Source organism: Marmota flaviventris, chromosome 10 (assembly GCF_047511675.1).
Source record: "Marmota flaviventris isolate mMarFla1 chromosome 10, mMarFla1.hap1, whole genome shotgun sequence".
NCBI lineage: Eukaryota > Metazoa > Chordata > Mammalia > Rodentia > Sciuridae > Marmota > Marmota flaviventris.
The window spans coordinates 113785782-113809153 of record NC_092507.1 but is presented as its reverse complement, the minus strand read 5'-3'; the positions used below and the strand labels follow the sequence as shown (position 1 = coordinate 113809153).

At 42.7% G+C, this 23372-nt stretch overlaps 1 pseudogene; it reads left to right on the top strand.

Moving 5' to 3' along the window:
- The first annotated feature begins 1328 nt into the window (after nt 1–1328).
- On the top strand, nt 1329–21169 carry LOC139707417 (intelectin-2-like; annotated as a pseudogene).
- The last annotated feature ends 2203 nt before the right edge of the window (nt 21170–23372 follow it).

Below are 23372 nucleotides of genomic sequence, written 5' to 3'. Positions count from 1 at the left end.
GTGAGAATTATTGCACTATTAGAAGACATATATTTAGGGCTAAATGCTCATGTTAAACGACATATTTATCTAGAGCTATAGGTCCATGTTGTACGTAATTTACTGTGAGATGGTTCAGACAAAAAAAGTGAGTGTGTGCGCATGCATGTGTATGTGTATGGAAAGAGAATAAATAAATGATAAGCAAATGGGTAAAATATTGAGAATAGGTGAATCTAGATAAAGGATGTATATGTGTTTTGTATTATTTTAATTTTTTCAACATTTTTAAATTTTAAATAATTTCTAAACAATGGAATTGTTGTGATATCTGTGTGATAAATTAGTGTTTGGACAATGCAGAGTGGGAGGACAAGGAGGAAGCCATCAGCTTTGTCTGGTGGGAGCTCAGGGGAGAGGTCTCAGAGAAGTTCAAGGAGAGCCTTGAAGGATAATATGTGTCTGGGGTGCTGGGGCATCAGATTGAGGTGGGAGGGCGTGAGACAGGGAAGGACTGTGAGGTTTGATGTACCCCAAGAGTCTGGTGACACACCTTCTGGTGTGCCTGACAAAGCAGGACTCCCCTGCCAGATGGTAAGTGTCACCTGTGTGACTAAGAGCACAGCTCCCTGCTCCTCCAGCCATCCCCCATCTCATCTCATTTCCAGAGAATAAAGCTTTGGTACCTTCAAAGGGAAGAGTGTCAGGGGGAGGGGCAAGCAGCTGGGGCTGGGCGGGGCTTGTGTGGTTTGGTTCTTCTCATAAAGGGCTCAGCACCTCACCCACATCAGGACCCTCTGCAGAGGGAGCTGCGAGTCTCCACCTGGAAGGACTTTCAGCTTCTGTGGTCTGTGAGGCAGGAAGGTGGGAGCTACTTGGGTGGATGGGAAAGGTCCTTTTCTTTCTTGGGTTCTGGGTGTTGAATCCAGGGGTGCTTTACCACAGAGCTATATCTGCAGTCCGTTTTAATTTTGATTTTGAGACAAGCTCTTGGTAAGTTGCTGTGACTGACCTCAAACTTGGGATCCTCCTGCCTCAGCCTCCGAGGTCACTGGCATTACAGATGCACGCTGCCGTGCCTGGCTAGGAAGATGTTTCTGAGTGTGAGACAGATCCATGGATGGTGGTGGGGGAGGGTGAAGACACCAGCTCAGGTCTGGTGTCAGTCTCAGGGAGGGAGGAGCCCATGGCCCCTTGGGTGTTTATTGGGGTCAACAGGGATGGAGGCTATTTCAGGAGTTCCAGATGGTTGATCACTTTCCACTGGAGATTTCCTGACTCAGCAAAGTCAGGGAGGAAGAATGGGAGGGAGACAAAGGTGGCCCAGTCAGAGATCCTGGCCTCTTGTTTCTCGTTTCAGGACAATGACCAGACTCTGCTTCCTTTTGTTTCTCTCTGTGGCCACTGAATGGTGCAGCGCAGGTAAATCACTCCAAGGAGCATCAGTTCCCCCTTCCCCTCTGGGGCGCCTCGCAGCACAGGGAGTAGAGCTGGGCTGGGTTTTAAAGTCCTGGGCCAGAAGAGGAGTCCTGGAGGCGCACGGAACACACGTGTGGCTGCCAGCTTGAGATGTGGACTTGGGCAGGTTTCTGGCTTCTCCTGGGTCTGGCTGCAAGGAGGTCAGGGCAGAGACTGTCCTCTCCCAGCTGCTCTGGCTCCTGTGGCCTTGGCCTTGGATCTGTAGAGGGAGCTGGTAGCCCGAGGTGTCAGGAATCTTCCTCTAACTTCCATCCTTCCTGTTCCATTTCTCATGACAGACATGATGGTGATGTGTTCCAGTGTTATTTGGTCTATTGTTTATTTCAGTTCATTCCATCGCCAAGTGAAAAGGCACATTTTCAGACACTATTTCATTTGCCGTCCACAAGTAAGAAGAGTTTATTGATGGAATTTTTTATTCTTTTGTGGAACTGGGAATGGAACTCAGGGATGCTTTACCACTGAGCACATCTCAAGCCATTTTTGTAATTTTTCATCTTGAGACAGGGTCTCATTAAGTTTCTGAGGCTGGCCTCAAACTTATGATTTTCCGGCCTCAGCCTCCTGAGAGGCTGGGATTACGGGTGGGAGCCACCATGCTTGACTTCATTTATGTACTTTTAGAGCAATAAACAAGGCCCTTTCCCCACTGGTCTCTGCTAATTTCTCAGCTTTAGTTTTCAACCCCATCACATCTTATGGTCCAGCCAAGGAGGCCACTGACCTGTGGTTTCAGCAGATGGGTCTCTGCTTGGTCATCCCCTCATGCTATTTTGCATGCCTTCTGGAGTGTTCTCTCCCCTTTCCTTCCTGTCTCATAGCCAGTTCCTATTCATTCTATAAGAATCAACCTGCTCTGAGTGACTTCTGGTCCCTTCTCAGCAAGTTGTCTTTTCCTGTCCCCACAGGTGGGCCTCTCCTTACTCAGTTTCAGTTGTGTCCCTCTTGGTGTCCTTCCTCCCTCTAGGATGCAATCTCTTGAAGAAGTGTGCCAAATTGTCTTTGAGTTCCCAGTGTCTGGGGGGTGCACACAGTAAGAATTTAAGTAAAGTTGGTTGAGTAGAAGACTCCGACTCTTCAGCCTGTGCTAGCTTCTGGATCAGACAGTCTTAGCAGAGGGAGTCCCTGACTTCTTGGAATTTCAGAACAGTAACGAGCTGATGCAGTGGGCTGGGGTGGAAACTAATGTCCGGTAAGGATGGTCTCGGTGTACCAGACCTGTTAATGAGAACTGTTCTCACGTTCTCTAGCAGTGACCCATTCTCCTGAGATGTTCTGGGAGGACGAAGAATGTCCTCTTCCTTTTCTTCCCTGCCTAGAAGCTGCAAGGAAATCAAAGAAACTTGCCAGAAAGCAAGAGGTAAGTAATGAACCAACCCAGCATTCTCTCTTTGAAGAACCTTTTTTAGTGCAACACAGCCTAGTCATGGAAATCAAGAGGAACAGAATCTGTTCTGGCTCCATTTTTCACCCCAAAGAGGTTTCCAGTGGGTCTTTCTTCCTTTCTGCACTGGGGATTGAGCCCAGAGGCACTCTTACTACTGAGCTAAAAATCCAGCTTTTTTAGTTTCTTCTATTTTGAGACAGGGTCTCACTAAGTTGCCCAAGCTAGCCTTGAACTTGTGATCCTCCTGCCTCAGCCTCTGGAATAGCTGAGATTATAGGTGTGCACCACTGTGACCAGACTCTGGTGGGAATTTTGAGGCGTTTGTGTTCCATGCAGACACATGATCTTCTGAACACAGGGAACATGCAGTTTGCCAGTGATCTTGGGTGGTGGCAAGAACCGTGAGGACCTAAGATCCTCCTCTACTTGTAAACCATCGAGTTAGTCTGCTGCAGGTTCAGGGATGTCGGCACAAAGCATGAGATTCCAGAGGCTGAGACATAGAACTTCCTTAGTCCATCAAAGCAGAAGCCAGAGCATCAATATCTTCTTGTGCCTGGCCAGGTGACATCTCTATGTGTAGTTAGTTTGTCAAGCAGGCTGACAAATGTGGCCAGTAAAGAAACAAGCTGGTGGCGGTGGCACATGCCTATAACCCCAGTGACATGGGAGGCTGAGGGGGTAGAATCACAAGTTCAAGGCCAAAAAAAGAAAGAAAAAACAAACGAATGAGCTCTCTGTAGAGTCAGGTAGTTTCTTACAGAAACAGCAAGATCAAGATTAGCAAAGGTGTCAGCTTTTCTGATTCCTTGTCCTGTGTGCCGAGGAGAAAGGGCCGGTTGACGATGTGACGTGGGTCACAGGGTGCTCTGTTGCTTGCCAATCTGTGTTGCAGCTAAGCAATCTCATGGGCTGTGACGGAACCCTAAGGGGTACAGTTAAGATGAAGCAGAAAGCCTCAGGCCTCCTCAGAATCTGGGAGGCAATGAGAACTGTCCTGACGGCCGAGCAGCGACAGCTTCCATGGAAGTCAGGGGGGTGGGGAGGAATGACCACGTAGGAGCCCCTCACAAGCTTCCCAAGTTGCCATGGCTTGTGGGGAATCACGGGCTTTCTGGTAAGATCTAAGTGAGCTGCCTCTGGGGCCAAGGGAGAAATGTGCCAGGTGCTCTCAGGGACCAGCCTCCTGCAGGTTTTGGAGAAGAGACCCACTCTGAACTTGGGGAATCTGAGTCCTACATAAAGAGCAGAAGCCATTTGCTCTGAGAAGTCCAGGGGCCTCATTCTGATCTCTGCTGAGATGAGGCTTCATGAGGATTTCTGGCCTCTCCTGTCCAGAGGGTGGCTGTCTCTAAATGAAGGAACCATTTTTCTCTATGTGATTTATAAATTCTTTGAGAAGATAATACAGAACAATGGTGGTCAATACCTCTGCTTTAGAAGGGAAGAAACACAAGATACCCATGGAGGATTCTTATTCTCCCCATGGAGATAAGTGTGTGAGAACCTTCAGAATACACTTTTAGCTTCCCAGGGCATTCTGGTCTTAGGGCTGAGATGGACCAGGAGCTCGCAGACAGGGAGGCTCGGGGCTGGTTCTCTCCACAGATGGCCTGTATTTCCTCCGGGCCAAGAATGGTGCCGTCTACCAGACCTTCTGTGACATGGCTTCTGCGGGTGGTGGCTGGACCCTGGTGGCCAGTGTGCACGAGAACAACATGGCTGGGAAGTGCACAGTGGGGGATCGGTGGTCCAGCCAGCAGGGCAACAGAGCAGACTACCCAGAGGGGGACGCAACTGGGCCAATTACAACACCTTCGGGTCTGCAGAGGCGGCCACCAGTGACGACTACAAGGTGGGTGCCACTGGGAAAGGGTGAGGACCTGAGTGTGGCTGGGCACAGCATGCAGGAGGGAGGTTGGGAGGGGGGCTGCAGACATGGGGCTGGAGCAGAAGAGAAATAATTAATGTCTTGCATCCCAGTGTCGGGAGCCTCTCTGAACAGAAGCTGTGTGCACACCCTTAAGTCCTGAGTAAAGGGGTACTGAACAGTTATTGCACCCCGCAATACATTGGGCTTTACCTCCATTGGGATAAGGAAGGTGTGGCTTCAGGAGTTGGTGTCACCTCATGAGGTTGAGTTACACTCTTCTCTTCCTTTCTAATCCTACCCCTTTGCCCTTTTTGGGATAGAATGTTCCATGGAATCTCCCCTTGTGTGTCCCCTATATAAGAATAAAGACTTCCAGTGGCTCTCTCTCTTTCCATGGACCCCTAAGGTCACAGAGCCACCCCCTGATTTTGAAAAAGTACATCTGTGTGTTTGCATGCTTTTTTTTGTCATTTTCTTAAGTTATTAAAATACTCAGATGCTGTGAATCCAGCATGGGTCACCAGCTTGAATAGATGGCGATATCCCAGCTTCCTCCCACAAGGTCATTAGGCAGCGGGGTGGTGGTGGGGGCATGATCTGCTGAAAGTGGGTGTGTGTGAGCACAGCTGGCCATCTGTCCACCTGGAGCCCAGAGCTGTCAGCTCAGCTGAGGGATCCCATGTGTGTCTTTTGCTCCTGTAGGACATTCTGGGCTGGTCAGTCTCAGTGTTGGTTGCTTTCCAGAACCTGGCTACTATGACATCCAGGCTGCGGACCTGGGCATCTGGCATGTGCCCAACAATAGCCCCATGAAGAACTGGTGGAACAGCTCTCTGCTGAGGTACCGCACCACAACTGGCTTCTTCAAGCATTTGGGACACAATCTGTTTGGCCTCTACCAGGTACACAGGGCTGCTGGCTGGGGAGCACTTAAGTGTTTGGGGTTGGGGGACAAATCAGCTCTCTGGAGCCATGTCCTGAGTGAGTGGCTGGAAAAATCAAAGCCACTTCTATTTGAGTGATATTTTAAAGAGTTCAGTGCAATGTCATGCTTCTCCCAGAAACTCTGAGCCAGGCAAGGGAAGAGGCCTAAGGGAGAGCAGAGTGGGAAGAGAGAGGAAGAGACACAGAGGACTTGGGACTCTTGGGGAGATCCTGCTATGGGGAGAAGGAGTCGTCATTATTAAGACTGGTTTCTGAATAATGACAGTTGACTGGAGGGGATCCCTTTCCTGTCCAAAATGGTGGCTTATCTACTGTCCTTACAAAACTTTTCTTTTTGGTTCCTGCAGAAATACCCAGTGAAGTATGGATTAGGGAAATGTTGGAATGACAATGGCCCAGCAATACCTGTGGTCCACGACTTTGGTGATGCTCAGAAAACCGCATCTTACTACTCACCTAATGGTCAAAGTGAGTGTTTGCTCCCAAAGTCCAATCAGAAGTCCTTTCTTGAACTCTTGGTGAAAGAGGGAAAGAGGGTAAATAACAATAATAAAGAACTTCTAGACAGGGTAAGAGGTGCATTCTTGTCATCCCAGCTACTCTGGAGGCTTGAGGCAGGAGGATTGCAAGTTTGAGGCCAGCCTCAATAACCTAATGAGACCCTGTCTCAACATAAATAATAAAATGGGTTGGGGATGTGGCTCAGTGCCAGAGCACCCCTGCATTCAATCCCCAGTACCACCATCAAAAAAAAGCAAGAGCTAATATAGACTGATTGAGCTGTTAAAATATGTCAAACTAATTTCTAGGAATTTAACATGATTTTGTCATTACATCATGAGAAAATTATGCAGTTAGGATTACAATTTTCGCCATTTCACAGGGCATAAACCCAGCCTTCCTAACCACCTCCCTGTGCAGCCTCTTATAATAGTTAAGAAAAGGCAAAGGCTAATGTTTACAGGAAAGAACTAGCAAAGTGGTGAGGAAGATTTATTTTTATTTATGTATTTATTGTTTTGGCCCTGGGGATTGAACGCAGGAGCACTTAACCACTGAGCAACACCCCCAGCCGCAGTCTGGCTGGGCACACAATCACGAGCCACCACACAGCTTGTAGATTCAAACAGCAACTCTTTATTCCCGAACTCACACCAGCCATCTACAATCACGTTCTGGGGAAATCCACGTTCTCTGCCCAAATCCACGTTCTCTGCCCAAATCCACCTCCACTGGGCTTCTATCTCCAAAATATACTGTCTGAATCCCTTGAGAACTCAAGGGGAACTCAGGCAGCAAGATACGCCCTATTCCCAGCAGGAATAATCTTAAACCTTAAACCTGGAACCTAAACCGGGAATGCCCTAATCCGCCTTGGTCCTTGAGCAAGGTCACCTACATTCAATGTCACTGCAACATGGGGTACGCTGGCAAGGAAATTGTCATACCTACTTGGCTAATGGCTCCCAGCATCTCCCCCCTTCTGATTAATTAAACAACAAGCAATGTGGCTTAAGGACCGTGCCTGGTAGGTTGTCCAATTCAACATATGGTTCTTACCCGTCATTGGAAAACTGACCTTTAGGCATCAGCCTCCTGTCTTAGGTTGATACCACTGCAATTGGATCATACCCATCACTGACTACCTGTCCAGCATAAGCCATTGGCCCCCAAATTTTAGACCATCACTAGCAGAAGGGAGGAGGATACAGAAATGCCACGACACCAAGCCAATTGACGGCTCCTTGGGAAAAATTGCATCACTGGTGACACCATCAGCAAAGATATGTCAGCACTACCACAATTAACATGGGGTGCGCTGGCAAGGAAATAAAAATTGCATCACTAGTGACACCATCAGCAAAGATATGCCAGCATTACCACAATTCGCTGCACCAAACGATAGTTACATAGTCCAGGCAAGTTCTGCAAGCAGTTCAAAGCGGAGGAATCTATCAATATGTCCATTTCCTCCCAAAATCCGTTTCCTCCCAAAGTAAGTTAACTCCTTGATTGAGCATTACTTGTTGAGTTATATTCATTGATGCATCAGTTTATACAGTTTACTGTGATAGCTATCATAGAAGCTGTAGTCTGGTTTTATCTTTGTCTTCACCGGCACTGGGATGAAGATAGGAATTCTGGCAATGATGCTAAAGAGACATTATCCTGAAAAGAATTATTAAATATAATGAAAAGGAAAGGTGAAAGTAAACAAACAGATCTGTTAACCTACTTTAAAAACAATCCTTAACAGCTTTTTACCTAATTTAAATTAGTAAACAAACAGATCTGTTAACCACCTTTAAAAACAATCCTTAACAGCTGTTTACCTAATTTAAATTAAACCATTTAAATCACGTGAATAAAAAAAATAATAATAATCCGGATCCATTTTTTCATGAGTGCTCCTCATATAAGAAATATGGACATATGCACATACAGACATACAACACAAAACACAAGAGTGTACACAAACGTACAACACATAAGAAAATAGTAAAGGCCTTGTAGCTTTACCTGGGTGAAATCTCCATTGCAATGTTTAAAAACTCCACAGTCAAAAAATAAAACTGATCAGAAAAACATTAACCTAGGTTTGTATGAGCTCAAAAAATAAAAATAGAACCTTATGATGTGGAAAAATGCAATAATAAAATAGCTATTGAGAAAAGCATCCTGGTTAATCACTGTCGCAGATGTAAGAATGGCCAAGCTGGAGTTCTGGATATCAGCTGTTATGGATTTGAGTCAAATCATCTTCTTTTCAATCTGTAGAAATTGTTTTAGTTAATCTCTCTGGAATCCAAATCGGCTGCTGTTCTCCCTGTGGAAAAACACAAACAGACCCCCGACTCCAGACAATCACTGGGTCAGGACCTTTCCATTGTCCTGTTAGAATATCTTTCCAAAGTACTTTAGGCTTATGTACATTTTTTGGATACATGTGTCTTTCCGCAGCACTAAGTCCTGATGAATCCAAATTTAAAAAGTTTAGAGTAAAAAGCGTTATTTTAAGTTTATCTTTGGGGGATATATACCCCTTTCCAATTCCCTCTTTTTGCTTTAATAAGTATGTTTTAATAGTTTGATGAGCTCTTTCAACTATGCCTTGTCCCTGTGGATTGTATGGGATTCCTGTTATATGAGTAATACCAAATGATGAGCAAAATTATTTAAAAGAGGTAGAGGTATAGCCAGGACCATTATCGGTTTTTAACTGTTTTGGAACGCCCACAGTGGCAAAATTTTGTAAGCAATGAGCTATAACATCTTTAGTTTTTTCTCCGGCATGAAGGGAGCCCATCAAAAATCCAGAAGAAGTATCAACTGTAACGTGTAAATATTTTAATTTTCCAAATTCTGGCAAGTGTGTGACGTCCATCTGCCAAATATGGTTAGGTATCAGTCCTCTAGGATTGACTCCAAGAGGAGTGGTAAAAATGTCACATTTACTTGTGGTAAAAATGTCACACAATTTTGACATTGTTTTATTATATGTCTGGCTTGTTCCTTAGTTATTTTAAAATGCTTTTGTAAAGTATTAGCATTAACATGAAACCTTTTATGAAAATTTGTAGCTTCTTCAAATGTAGAGAAAATATGTATGTCATGTGTAGTTTTATCTGCTAAATCATTGCCTAAACTAAGGGCTCCAGGCAATCCTGTATGTGCCCTAATATGTCCTATAAAGAATGGATCTTTTCTGTCCCAGATTAGACTTTGTATAGTGGAAAACAAAGAGAAAACAGTAGAAGAAGGGGAAATCCTACCAGCATCTTCAAGAGATACTATAGCATTAACTACATACTGACTATCAGAAAATAAATTAAATACAGAATCTTTAAACATCAAAAAAGCTTGTAAAACTGCATTAAGCTCTACCTTTTGAGCTGATTGTTTGGGTACTAAAAATGTAAAAGTTCGATCTGGGGTAACTACTGCTGCTGTACCATTATTAGACCCATCAGTGAATATATTTGGAGCATTCATGATAGGTGTTTTTCTTGTCATTTTAGGAAAAAGTATAGGATGCTTCGACCAAAAAGACAACAAAGGATTAGATGGTAAATGATTATCAAATGTAACATTAGATTTACACATGATTATTGCCCAAGTATTTAACTCATTAGCTAACTCATCAATTTGATCCATAGTATATGGAGTAATAATTTTATTGGGAGAAATTCCAAACACTCCCTTTGCTGCTTTTATTCCTTTGAGTATTAATTGTCCTACAGCCTCAGGATACCTAGTAAGAATAGTGTTAGGAGAATAAGATAAATGTATCCACAATAATGGACCTTCTTGCCAAAATACTCCTGTAGGAATATTTTTTGTTGGTAGTACAATAAATAATAAAGGCAAACTTATATCAATTCTATCCAAATGTATGTTTTCCATATATGTTTCAATAATTTTTAATGCCTTTCTTGCTTTAGGAGTTAACATGCGGGGTGAATTTGGATCTGATGGACCTTTTAGAATACCAAATAAAGGTCCCAACTCTCCTGTTGGTATACCTAGATAAGGCCTTATCCAATTTATGTCTCCCAATAACTTTTGAAAGTCGTTAAGTGATTTGAGTTGATCTACTCGTATTTGAATTTTTGGTGGACGGACCATGGTTGAGGATAATAGAACTCCTAAATAATTAATTGGAAAATTTAATTGTACTTTATCTATTGCTATCTCTAGATTATAATTTTTTAATAAGTTTGTAAGTGTGGCATAACATTCCAGCAATATGTTTTTATCTTTATGTGCCAATAATACATCATCCATATAGTGAAATATTTGTAGTTCAGGATTTTGATTTCTAAGTGGCTGGATTGCTTTGTTAACATATATTTGACACATAGTTGGACTGTTAGCCATCCCTTGAGGAAGTACTTTCCATTCATATCTCTGATCAGGACCTTCATGATTTAATGCAGGGATAGTAAATGCAAAATGTGGACTATCCTCGGGATGAATTGGAATTGAAAAAAAACAATCTTTAATATCTATAGCTAAAACATGCCAGGTTTTTGGCAAAGCAGACAATTGAGGAATCCCTGATTGAGCAGGTCCCATAATAACCATCTCATTATTAATGGCTCTTAAATCTTGCAATAATCTCCATTTACCAGATTTCTTTTTGATGACAAAAATGGGAGTATTATGGGGAGATATGGAAGGTTGTATATGTCCTTCCGCTAATTGTTGTTTGACCAGATCATGGGCTACTTGTATCTTTTTTTTAGTCAGGGGCCACTGAGGAACCCACACTGGTCTTTCTGATTTCCAAGTAATTTTGATTGTCTCAGTGGCCCTTTCTGAAAATCCAACCCATGTCTGTCTGTTCCTTGATCTATTTGTACTGGTGCTGCTATACCTTGCCCTTGTTTTCCTAATCTTTTTTCTTTCCTAAAGCCTTGTCTAGCCCTAGTAGTGGGCGCATTAGGATTGATGTTATTTGTTAACGTCAGACCTAATTGATCTAGAACATCTCGTCCCCATAAATTTATAGGAAGATGATCCAATACATATGGCTGTATAGTTCCTTCACATCCTTCAGGATCCTTCCAATCTAATATCATAGAACTTCTATGGGGATTAGTCGCCACTCCTAGGCCTCGAAGCGTTTGAGTGGCTTGTTGTAATGGCCAATGTTTTGGCCATTCTTGACGAGATATGATGCTAAGGTCAGCTCCTGTGTCCAGTAGCCCATTAAACTCATGACCTTGAATATTTAGTTTTAGCATTGGGTGAGAATCTAAATTTAAAGACAACATAGCCCAATCTACACCTGTGGAGCCTAATCCCCTGGAACCTCTTTCTACACTATGACTAGGAAATTTATTATGTAGGCTGGGTATTATTAACAACTGTGCTATTCTATCTCCAGGTGAAATTACTGATATACCTCTTGGAGAACTAGCTATAATTTTTATTTCACCTACATAATCGGGATCAATTACCCCAGGACTTATCATAAGTCCTTTTAATGTAGATGAACTACGTCCCAATAATAAGCCTACTGTTCCTTGGGGAAGAGGTCCTTTTACTCCTGTGGGAATGATTTGAACCCCCATCTCTGGAGTTAATACTGCTCTGGCAGAGGCGCAGATGTCCAACCCTGCGCTCCCTCAGGTTTGTCTGATGAGGGATTTAATGGACAATGTGTCCTGGGCACTAGCCTGATGGTGTTGCTGGGTTCCTCCACTGCCCCGTAGATTTGTGGTTGTGGGCCCTGGAGCATTGGGCCCCCCTGTCCCTTTTTTGGCAATGGAGCCTGATGCCTTTCTCCACGATATCGTGGATAAATACCTGGTCTTTGTCCGTTTTTTGATAAGGGAGTACCCTCTATGGTGGTTTGAGAACGGCATTCATTAGCCCAATGTCTCCCTCTACGGCATCGTGGGCAAATACCCGGTATTCTATTCCTTTGATACCTACTTTTGTTAAACCCTCCTCCTATGGGGCAATTCCTTTTAAAATGTCCTGTTTGTTCACAATCATAGCATGTTTTTGGCCTGGCATCTAAAGCCTGTTGTACTGCAGCTGCCAAGACTTGCCCTTGTTCATTAATATCTCTACATAATTTAATATATGTGTTTAAATCTTCATGTCTCCATGGTCTAATAACCTCTCTGCAGCAACAATTTGCTTGGTCATAAGCCAGTTGTTTTATTAATGGCATTGCTTGTTCTGTATCCCCCAAAATTTTGGCAGCCGTTTGAATTAGCCTATCTACAAAGTCAGCGTAAGGTTCATTAGCTCTCTGTATTACCTTAGATAGCTGACCTTGTAAATCTCCATGTCCTTGTAAAGTCTTCCATGCCCTAACTGCATCTGCAGCAATTTGTGCATATATAGCAGGATCATATTCAATTTGTTGCCGTTGACCCTCATAAGGTCCTTTTCCTAACAACATATCTAGATTTCTTTGAGGGTAACCGGCTGCTGCATGTCGCCTAGCTGTCTCCATGCAAAATTCCTCATTGGCAACCTTCCATAACAAATATTGTCCTCCATTTAGTACAGATTTACACATGCTAGCCCAATCTGCTGGCGTCATGTCCAAGTTAGTAATGGACTCGACCATGCTTACCGTGAAGGGAGCTTGGGGACCATAGGTTGTTACAGCCTCCTTTAACTGCTTCACTGTTTTAAAATCTAAAGCACGGTGAATTCGCTGCCCTCCTGCCTGTTCAAGTACAGGGCATGCTAATCTTTGAGGTCCTGTCTCAGGATCCCATTTATCAACTACGGGGTTTGAGGGCCACTCAGCTGTCTCCATCGGTGGGGCTGTTGGTTGAATTACGCCCTCTTGTGATAAAACGGAGTTAGTAACAGCCTCCTGTTGTGGCCTTTTTCCTAACAACCCCGTTTCCTTTAAATTTTCTTCCTCTGTCTGACTAGCTCGAGAGACCTTCTCTTTTGTTTGATCTAAAATGTCTTTCTCCATGGTCTGAACCTCTAACAATTTACTTAACATCTTTTTGGTTTGTTTTTTGCTAATTTCTAATCTACTATAAAGATAATGCAACCCAATAAGATAACACAAAACAAAACCGAAACTGAATGAAAGAAAAACGGAATAAAAAATCATTATATCAATTTTCTCTTCCTCAGGGCCGACAAACTTCAAACCTTTAGTCAACCATTTTTTCCAGTTTGCCTGAGAAATTTCTAGGGATAGGCAGCTTGAAACAAAAACAAGATAAATCAAAACAATAACACATTGTTTTTTGAATTGGTCACCCATTCTTTCGCTCTTCCTCAGGGGCGAGCAATTTCACTTACCTCCAAGCTTCAGAAGTTCCCCGTACGAGCCGCCAAATGCCACAGTCTGGCTGGGCACAAATGCCGCAGTCTGGCTGGGCACACAATTACGAGCCACCACATAGCTTGTAGATTCAAACAGCAACTCTTTATTCCCGAACTCACACCAGCCATCTACAATCACGTTCTGGGGAAATCCACGTTCTCTGCCCAAATCCACGTTCTCTGCCCAAATCCACCTCCACTGGGCTTCTATCTCCAAAATATACTGTCTGAATCCCTTGAGAACTCAAGGGGAACTCAGGCAGCAAGATACGCCCTATTCCCAGCAGGAATAATCTTAAACCTTAAACCTGGAACCTAAACCGGGAATGCCCTAATCCGCCTTGGTCCTTGAGCAAGGTCACCTACATTCAATGTCACTGCAACATGGGGTACGCTGGCAAGGAAATTGTCATACCTACTTGGCTAATGGCTCCCAGCAATTTAGAGACAGTGTTTCACCGAGTTAGGGCCTTGCCAACTTTCTGAGGCGGACTTTGAACTCATGATCCTCCTTCCTCAGCCTTTAGAACCACTGGGATTACAGACATGCGACACTGAATCCAGTGAAGATTTATTTTTATTTTGAAGGATAGACATTAATTTTCTTAAAAGTGAGGCACTAAGCAACTCACTGAGACCCTGTCCCTAAATAAAATACATAATAAGTGCTCCTGAGTTCAATCCCTGATATCCCCTACTCCAAAAAAAAAAAAAAACAAAACATTTTTTTCAGTATCATAAAACCACAGAAATTAAGTCTTGGATCAGAAAATCAAAAGCTATTGCCTTTTAAACATTTTTTATATGTTTGTTAATGGGCCTTCATGTTATTTATTTATATATGTGGTGCTGAGATTTGAGCCCAGTGCTTCACACATGCTAGGCAAGAGCCCTACCACTGAGCTACCACTCTCCTACTGTGGAGAGCAGTGACAGAGTATGGGAGAGCAGTGACTGAGATTGGGGGTCTCTGATGACTTCCTGACTGTGGCATGCCTGGTGCCTTGGAATGTTTCTGCACAAGGGCACAGGATGCTTAGCTGCTGTGGGAATGCCCTGCATGAGGAGGCTCTGTATAAGAGTCTTATCAGCTTCCACCATGATCTCAGGCACCCAGCTCCCGGGAACAGAGGAACTCTTTTGCTGACTACACAATGTTTTCACCAGCTCTGTGACTCCCAAGCCTGTCCTCTTAATAGTACCTTTATAAATAGACTTTCTCAAGCACTCCACAAAGCTCCTAACATTGCACATTGCAACTATGGAAAAGCTGCATAAGTGTTTCTAGTCCTTTAACCTTCCTGAATACAAAGACTAATTCGTGCAGAGTCTTTAACCTGATAATGAGACATATATAAATGGAGATTGCTGGAGTAACGCTTCAGACCTGCTTTTCCATCAGAGAGCAGCACTCCACCCGCCCCCAGCTTTATCTTCAAAATCATATGTGTGTGTGTGAGTCTTTATTTTTCTTATCTCCCTTCACCCGTCACTGGAACCTTCTACTTTGGCCACACTGGTTGCTGCACCCTACTGTTTGCTTTTGACTTTAATGACAGTGGGAAGGCAGCTGATGCTGGGAAGACAAGCCCATGGTCACTGGCTGAGATGGGTGTCAACAGCAACAGGTGGCTGCATCTGACAATCGCTTAACCTGATCAACTTTACATAGCGATCTTTCTTTCTATTTTCTCTTTATTTAGTGGTACTGGGGATTGAGCCCAAGGGTATTCTACCACTGAGCTACCTCCCCATCTCTTTTTATTTTATTAATTTTTTAAATTTTGGGTCAGTGTCTTACTAAGTTGCTGAGGCTGGCTTAGAATTGATGATCCTCAGGCCTTAGCCTCCTGAGTCACTGGCATTAGAGGCTGCACCACCCTGGTGGGCCTAGTGATCTTTCTGAACAGTCTGATTTCTCTCCCAATCTTTAGGAAAACAAGTCTTCTGTGAGTTCCAGCCTCTTACTCCAGATGACAGAGGTTCCCTCAGGTTGAGGTCAGGGCTGGGATGCATCAACCATTGGCCAAAGGGTGTGGGGCTTTGATGTTTGGGTGTAGCCTAAACTTTTGGCTTAGGGCATCTTCATCTGGTTAAAACAGAAAATGCTTCTAGTTGTTGTTGTTATTATTATTATTATCTGATACTGGAAATCGATCCCAGGAGCACTTTGTCACTGGACTACAGGTCCAGTCTTTTTTTAATTTTTAATTTTGAGGTAAGATCTCACTAAGTTACTGATGGTCTCTGTACATTGGTGTGCTGGTGTTGAACTTGGGATCCTCCTGCCTCAACTTCCTGAGCTGCTGAGATTGCAGATGTGAGCCGCTGTGTCCTGTTCTAGTCACTCTTTTTAATACTCGGCTCTTGTTTGCATCTTCTTTTTCAGGAGAATTTGTTGCAGGATTTGTCCAGTTCAGGGTGTTTAATAATGAAAAAGCAGCCAACGCTCTGTGTGCTGGAATGAGAGTCACTGGCTGCAACACAGAGCACGTGAGTTTCTGGGAGACAGCAGCCTGCACGCAGGCGTGGGGCGGCAGGGGGCATGCTGGCCTGTGTGGGATATGCCATGTGTATCTAAATTGCTCTCTTCTCCATTTGGTCATTTACTCTCTTTTCCCATTTTTCTTGGAGTATTTATACCTACCAGTTGGCCTTGGTGCTACATATTCCTACACGCACAGGACAAAATTTGACCACTTTTCATTTGTCTTTTTCTCTCCTCCCCTTTTCCTGGTCCTTCCTCTTTTCTTTTATTTTCATGAGATGCTCCACTTTTCTCTTTTTCTCTTTAGTTTCCATATATTGGTTACTCTTTTAATGGTGCCATATGAACAGAATTTGAATGGGGTCCATTTTATCAATATTTTTAGTTTATAGTTAGTGTGCTTTGGCTTTCTTTCTTTCTTTCTTTCCTTTTCTTTTTATTTTACACAGGAGAGTGTATCCAGGAGTGCTCTATCAGTGAGCTACATCCCCTTTTTATTTTGAGACATGGTCTTGCTAAGTTGCTGAGGCTGGCCTTGAACCTGCCATCCTCATGTTGCAGCCTCCTGAGTAACTAGAATTATATGCATGTGCCACTGTGCCCACTCAACTTCTGCTTTCTTAAAGAAATATTTCCTTGTGTTGAGGTCATAAGGCTATTGCAAATATAACATTAATACTGGTAAAATTTTAATATTAACATCTGGAGTACTCATCTTTATGTGAGAATATATATAGATGAATGAGACTGTGATTTCCATTCCTCCTTGCTGAGTTTCAGGCACCAGGGCTCCAGGACCTCCTGTCTAGGCACAGGCATCCTGTACTATTTAGGACCAATAACAAGGGTTGAGGTTTCAAGTGCACCATTGCTGTATGCTCAGCCTTTGGGGTAAAGCATTCTGTTACCTGGAGTTACGGTAACGATTATATTCAGGAACAACCCTCGAAAGCCTTTCAAGCTGAGAGTTTGTGCTGTTGGGGCATGGGCAAGATGTAGGTCTCCCCCAAACTGCTTTTAGGGTGGCCTCCTCATTGGAGGCTAAAGTTTAGCTAAGTAACAGCATAATATCTTTCCAGGTGAGGTCAAACATCTGGCATAAGTTCTAAAACATTTCAATATATGTATTTGGATCTTCCGAAAATCTCCCTGATTTCTTTCTTATCTGTATTAAGTTGGGGTGGGGGGGTCTCCTTAATTTCTTTTCCTTAATAGGTGATTTCTTAAGGCCTTGTTTCATGAGAGTGATTGAGATTAGACCTAATAACAAATGAAAATGAAGCACTTTCCCTGATCATTTGTAATTTTATAGTATGTAGGCTAGTTGATCCATTTTAATGTTATATCTAGAATGCAAAATGGACAAATTAAGAGAACTTCAATCCCTTCTTGAGAGAAGATCTTAAAATATCTTTATATCTTATAATAGTACCCTCTAAACAAGTCAGTATCTCTCAATCGCCCTTTAAAAATACAACCAAGTTTACTTTCCAGTGTAGGAGTAACATACAAGTTTTACAATATATGTTATTGGTAATAGGTCCAGTCAGAGAACCCTGAACTATATAAATGAATTTTTAATTTGTTATTTTTATATTTTGAATCATCATACAGCTTTAATTTGGAGAACTCTGGTTTTAATTAAATGTTCTCTTAAATCTTGCACTTTAAAGATTCACATTCTTAGGAAGTAGATATAATTGATATATAGAAATTAGTAATAATTTTCATAATTATTGATTTTTTAAAATTATGTGTGTTTAATTAGTTTTACATGACATTAGAATGCATTTATGCACTTTGATATATCATACATAGAAGGGATATAATTTCTCATGTAGTCAAATATATACATACAGTAATAATGTCTGTTTCCTTCTACTATCTTTCCTGTCTGCACATCCCCTCCCCTGCCCTCCCATCACTTTCTTCTGCCTAATCTAAGAAAATGTTAGTGCCCCTGCCTTGTTGTGAATTAGCATCCACATATTAGAGAAAACATTCAGCCTTTGGTTTTGTGGGATTGGCTTATTTAGCTTAGCATGATATTCTCCAATTCCAACCAATTACTGCCAAATGCCATAATTTTACTCTTATTTAAAGCTGAGTAATATTCCATTGAGTTTATGCACCACATTTTCTTTATCCATTATGCTGATTTTAAGTCCTTTGGGTGTAAACTAGGAGTAGGATAGCTGGGTCAAATGGTGGTTCTAAGGAATCTCCATACTGCTTTCCATAGTAGTTGCACCAATGTGCAGTCCCAACAGCAATGTATGAGTGCACCTTTTCACCACATCCTCATCAATATTTATGTTGCCTGTACTCTTGATGATTGCCATTCTGAAAGGAGTGAGATGAAATCTTAGAGTACTTTTGATTTGTATTTCTCTAATTGCTACAGATGTTGAACACTTTTTCATATATTTGTTGATCAATTGTATCTCTTCTGTGAAGTGTCTGTTCAGTTCCTTAACCCATTTATTGACTGGGTTATTTGTTTTTTTTTTTTTTTTTTTTTTTTTGGTGTTAAGTTTTTTGAGCTCTTTATATATCCTAGAGATTAATGCTTTCTCGATTTTCTCCCAATCTGTATGCTCTCTCCTCACGTTATTAATTATTTCCTTTGCTGAGAAGAAGCTTTTTAATTTGATAATCCCATTTGTTGATTATTAATTTTATTTCTTGCACTCTAAGAGACTTGTTAAGGAAGTCAGATCCTAGGCTGATGTGGTGAAGGTTTGGGCCTATTTTTTCATCTATTAGGCGTAGGGTCTCAATTCTAGTACCTAAGTCTTTGATCCACTTTGAGTTGATTTTGTGCAGGATGAGAGATAGAGGTTTAATTTTGCAACATATGGATTTCCAGTTTTGCCAGCGCCATTTGTTGAATAGGCTATCTTTTCTCCAGTGAATGTTTTTGGCACCCTTATCTAGTATGAGATAACCATATTTATGTGGGGTTGTCTCTGTCCTATATTCTGTACCATTGGTCTACAAATCTATTTTTGTACTAATATCATGCCTTTTTGTTACTATAGCTCTGTAGTATGGTTTAAGGTCTACTTCACTTTTCTTGCTAAGGATTGCTTTAGCTATTTAGGGTCTCTTATTTTTCCAAATAAATTTCATGATTGCTTTTTCTATTTCTATGAAGAATGTCATTGGGATTTCAATAGGAATTGCATTAAATCTCTATAATGTTTTTGGTAGTATGGCCATTTGGACAATATCAATTCTGCCTATCCAGGAGCATGGGAGATCTTTCCATCTTCTGAGGTTCAACCTTCAGCACCAAAAATAATACAAAATAAAACAACACAACAACAACAAACAATGAGGGCATACAAGCACACCTAACTCTGTTGGGGGTGTCTAGGAAATGATTGCAGGAAAGGTAACTTCTGTGCTGAGTCTTGAGAGATGCATAGATAGAACTTCATGAATATGAGTGCAATTTATGTTGAATGAATAATGTGTTCAGAATCATCAGTGTTTCAGAGGGCATGTGGCATTGAGGGGGCATCAAGCTGTTTTGCAGTTTTGGTGCATGAGATGTATGTGGGGTAGTGACAAGGACTGGATTGGGAAGGGACGTCACATCACAACAATGATTTTGAACTTTATTCTATAGATTACGAGAGCCAACAAAGCACTAAGGGACGATCAACTTGATCGTTTTTGTGACGATCGTGCTGGTAGTAAAGTGGTGACAGATTCTATGGGATGAGATTAAGGACCAGGAGACCAATATTGAGGTGGTCACAATAGTTCAGGCCTGAAATAGGGGAGTGCCGACAGGGATGAGCAGGAGGTACTCATGAATTCCAAAGATTTTAAACTTATGTTCAGCTGAATATAGATGATGGAAAGACAACACATCTAGAATGAACTCATCATTTTCATTTGGGTAAAAAAATATCATTTATTAAGTCAGGGTGTCTGGAAGATGGACATGTTTGGGGAAAATGAAGGATACACAGTCATACGCTGCTGCATTACAATATTTTGATCAATGACAGACTGCAAATATGACAGAGGTCCCAGGAGATTATATTACCTGTGACATCATGGTCATCTTAGTTTGTGTAAATACACTATCATGTCCACACAGTGTCAAAATTGCCCAAAGATGCATTTCTCAGAAAGTGTCCCCATTGTTAAATGACGTCTGGATGTAATTAACTGTGTTTCAGTTGGGGGGAGCTTGAAGTGCCTTCAGAGAGGTCCCAGTGATAGAGTTTGAGCCCAAGAAACAAATGGACTGGGGATAGAGCTTTGGGGCCATCAGTGAATTGTTAGTTGTTGCAACATGCAACTAAATCAGTCAGGGTCACTCCAGGTGAATTGGGCTGGCTATTACATAATCACACAGACACAGAAAGTAGCCTTTTCTCGGGGTTCAGTGATGGCTCCTTAGCCCCAGCTCCCACAAAGAAAGCAAGAGAGGAAGACAAAAAAAGAGAGAGGGGAGCACGGTTCTGAAGCCCTATTTATGAGGAGGAACCTTGAGAAAGTTCCACCAGATGAGGAAAGCGATTGGGTTTCAGGGGGGTAGAGCTTAGTCTCATTGGGGGACACCCATCTCCAGAGTTTCATTCCCCTGCTGAGTGGAGGTGAGGTCCACCTGCTTTGTACACATCAGAAGCCAGTTCCACACCTCCATTGCCCAAGGCTAACGGTATGTGCTCATCTCCTATGTTGCAGCTCCAGACAGAACTGTAGCCAGAGAGGATCAGAAACCTATCAAGGAGAGGGAAATGTGTCCCCCTTCAAGGGAGCAGCACTTAAGGATTTCATGAAGGAAGAGTCCAGCCAGGGGATCCAAGAATGAATGTTTGGAAAAGTTGAAGGAAAATCAGGAGGAGATAGTGTGTCACTAAAGCTAAAGATTAAGAAGTTTTCATGGGAGAAATAGATCAACACTGCCAATGGAGAATTGATCTATTTCTCGCATGAAAACCAAATTTTCCTCTGGATTTGGCTATGAAGGTCTTTGTACTCACCGGCAGACCTCTCATCACCACCTCTTTCTCTTCTTATTTTCTAGCACTGCATTGGTGGACGAGGATACTTCCCAGAGAGTAATCCCAATCAGTGTGGAGACTTCTCTGCTTTTGATGCAGATGGACATGGAACTCAGGTGCATTTCAGCAACAGCAGGGAGATAACAGAGGCAGCTGTGCTTCTCTTCTATTGTTGAGAACTTCAGACTATGGGACCCAGAGCTCTTCTCCCAGGGATGCGGTCCCAAGGATGGAGAACCACTTGCCCAGGAACTAGAATGTTAGTAGTAGAGGAATGAAGAATAAATCATACTAATTCAGGGATTGGTGTTTGTGTTATTTGACTTTGCATCCCTGAGACCAAAATATCTGTCAAGAACAGCTTAGAGGAGAAAAAGTTTATTTTGGCTCATGATTTCACAGATTCAGTCCCTGGTGGATCAAGTCCATTGCTTTGGGCCCAAGGTGAGGTAGAACATCATGATGGAAGGTGTGGTGGAGGGAAGTCACTCCACTTATGGCAGAAGGTGGGGGGAGGGGGGGAGACACACGTGTGAGAGTGAATAGAGTAGGAAGGGGCCTCTGGGAAGAAGACCCTTTTAGGGCACACCCCCAGTGACCCACCTCCTCCAGCCATGCCCCTCCTACCTACAGTTACTGCCCAGTCAGTTCATACAGACTAGGATGGACTGATTAGTTACAGTGCTCACAATCCAGTTACATCACCTCTGAGTATTCCTGAATTAACACAGGATCTTTTTACGTAGGGAGTAAAGCACTGCAGGAGATTCCAAAAGACTGTCTATTGCTCTGAACTATTCAACTTCCACCACTTCCATGCCTAGACTATTAGGGCTTAGGAATCCTGAGGGGGAATATGCCATCCCCCAACACCCTTCAGGTAACCCTTTAAAATAGCCAGAGGAGTAAAGGGCAGGGAGGAGGCTTTTTGTCCTGCTCCTTCTTACCTTACCCATATGGACTGCTCAATTTGCATCCTCTACCTGAAACTCCTAAGGAAGAAAATAGTCTTTTTGTGTGGGGGATTGGGTGTGTGACAAAGACACCCAATATCCATATCTGGTGTCTGACAGCCTTGGTGGTGGGTTTCTCCTTAGGGAAGGATGGGGCTGTCAGGCCTCTGAGGATGCCTCTCCTAGGGTAGTGGCTAACCCTCCTGGGATCCCATCTTCAGGGCCTTGTTCAAAAGGGGCCAAGTGACCCAATCATCCCCACTGGGTTATCAGTACAGGTGGGATGGGATGACATCAGTTTTGGCCCTTGTTAAATGTTGGGCATTTTATTGTGTTTTCCTCTAGAATGCCACCATGTTTATAATCAGCCTTTCCTTATCTCCACTACTCTATGTGTCAATCATTCCTCTCTGGCTGGGAGACATCCTTCTTGGGTTCAATAATTTGCTAGAGTGGCTCATGGAATCCAGGAAAATAGTTTAGTTACTCTTGGTAATTAATTTCAAAGTCCACACCTCCTGATTTCAAAATGTACTACAAAGCTACAGTGATCAAAACCGTATGCTACCGGCATAAAGACAGGCACAGAATCGACCAGAGAGCTCAGAAATGAGCCCTCACATTATGGTCAAATGACTTGGAACCAGGTTGCCAGGACCATTCAATGGGAAGAGGACCTTTTTTTGACCAATGGTGCTGGGAAAAGAGAATATCCACAGGCAAAAGAATGAAGCTAGACCCTTGCCTAACAGCACACACTGAAATTAGCTCAAAATGGATCCGTAATCTTCATGTAAGACCTACAACTATAAAACTCTTAGATCAAAACAGGTCAGAGTCTTCATAGTAGTGAGTTTGGCAATGATTCCTCAGACTTGTCACCAATGACACAGACAACTAAAGAAGGAAAGGACTAATCAGCCTTCATGAGAATTAAACATTTCGTGCATGTGGCAGGGCGTGGTGCCACATGCCTGTAATCCCAGCATCTGGGGAGGCAGAGGCAGGAGGATCACAAGCTTGAGGCCAGCCTCAGAAACTTAGTGGGATCCTGTCTCAAAAAAAAAAATAAATAAAAAGGACTGATAACTCAGTGGTAAAGTGCCCCTGGGTTCAATCCCTAATACCCAAATATATGTGTGTGTGTGTTTGTAATTTAGAAGCACTATCAACAGAACAGAACAACCACAGAGTGGGGGGAAATATTTGCATATCATATATGGACTCCTAAAATTCAACAATGCAACCCCAAACAACTCAACTCAAAACTTGGTGAAAGACTCAAACAAACATTTCTCCAAAGAAGGAATACAAATGGCCAAAAAGCACATGAAAAGTGCTAAGCACCACTAATCATTATGGAAATGCAAACCAAAGCTCTAGTGAGATACCACTTCATAACCCATGAGGATGGCTACTTTAAAAC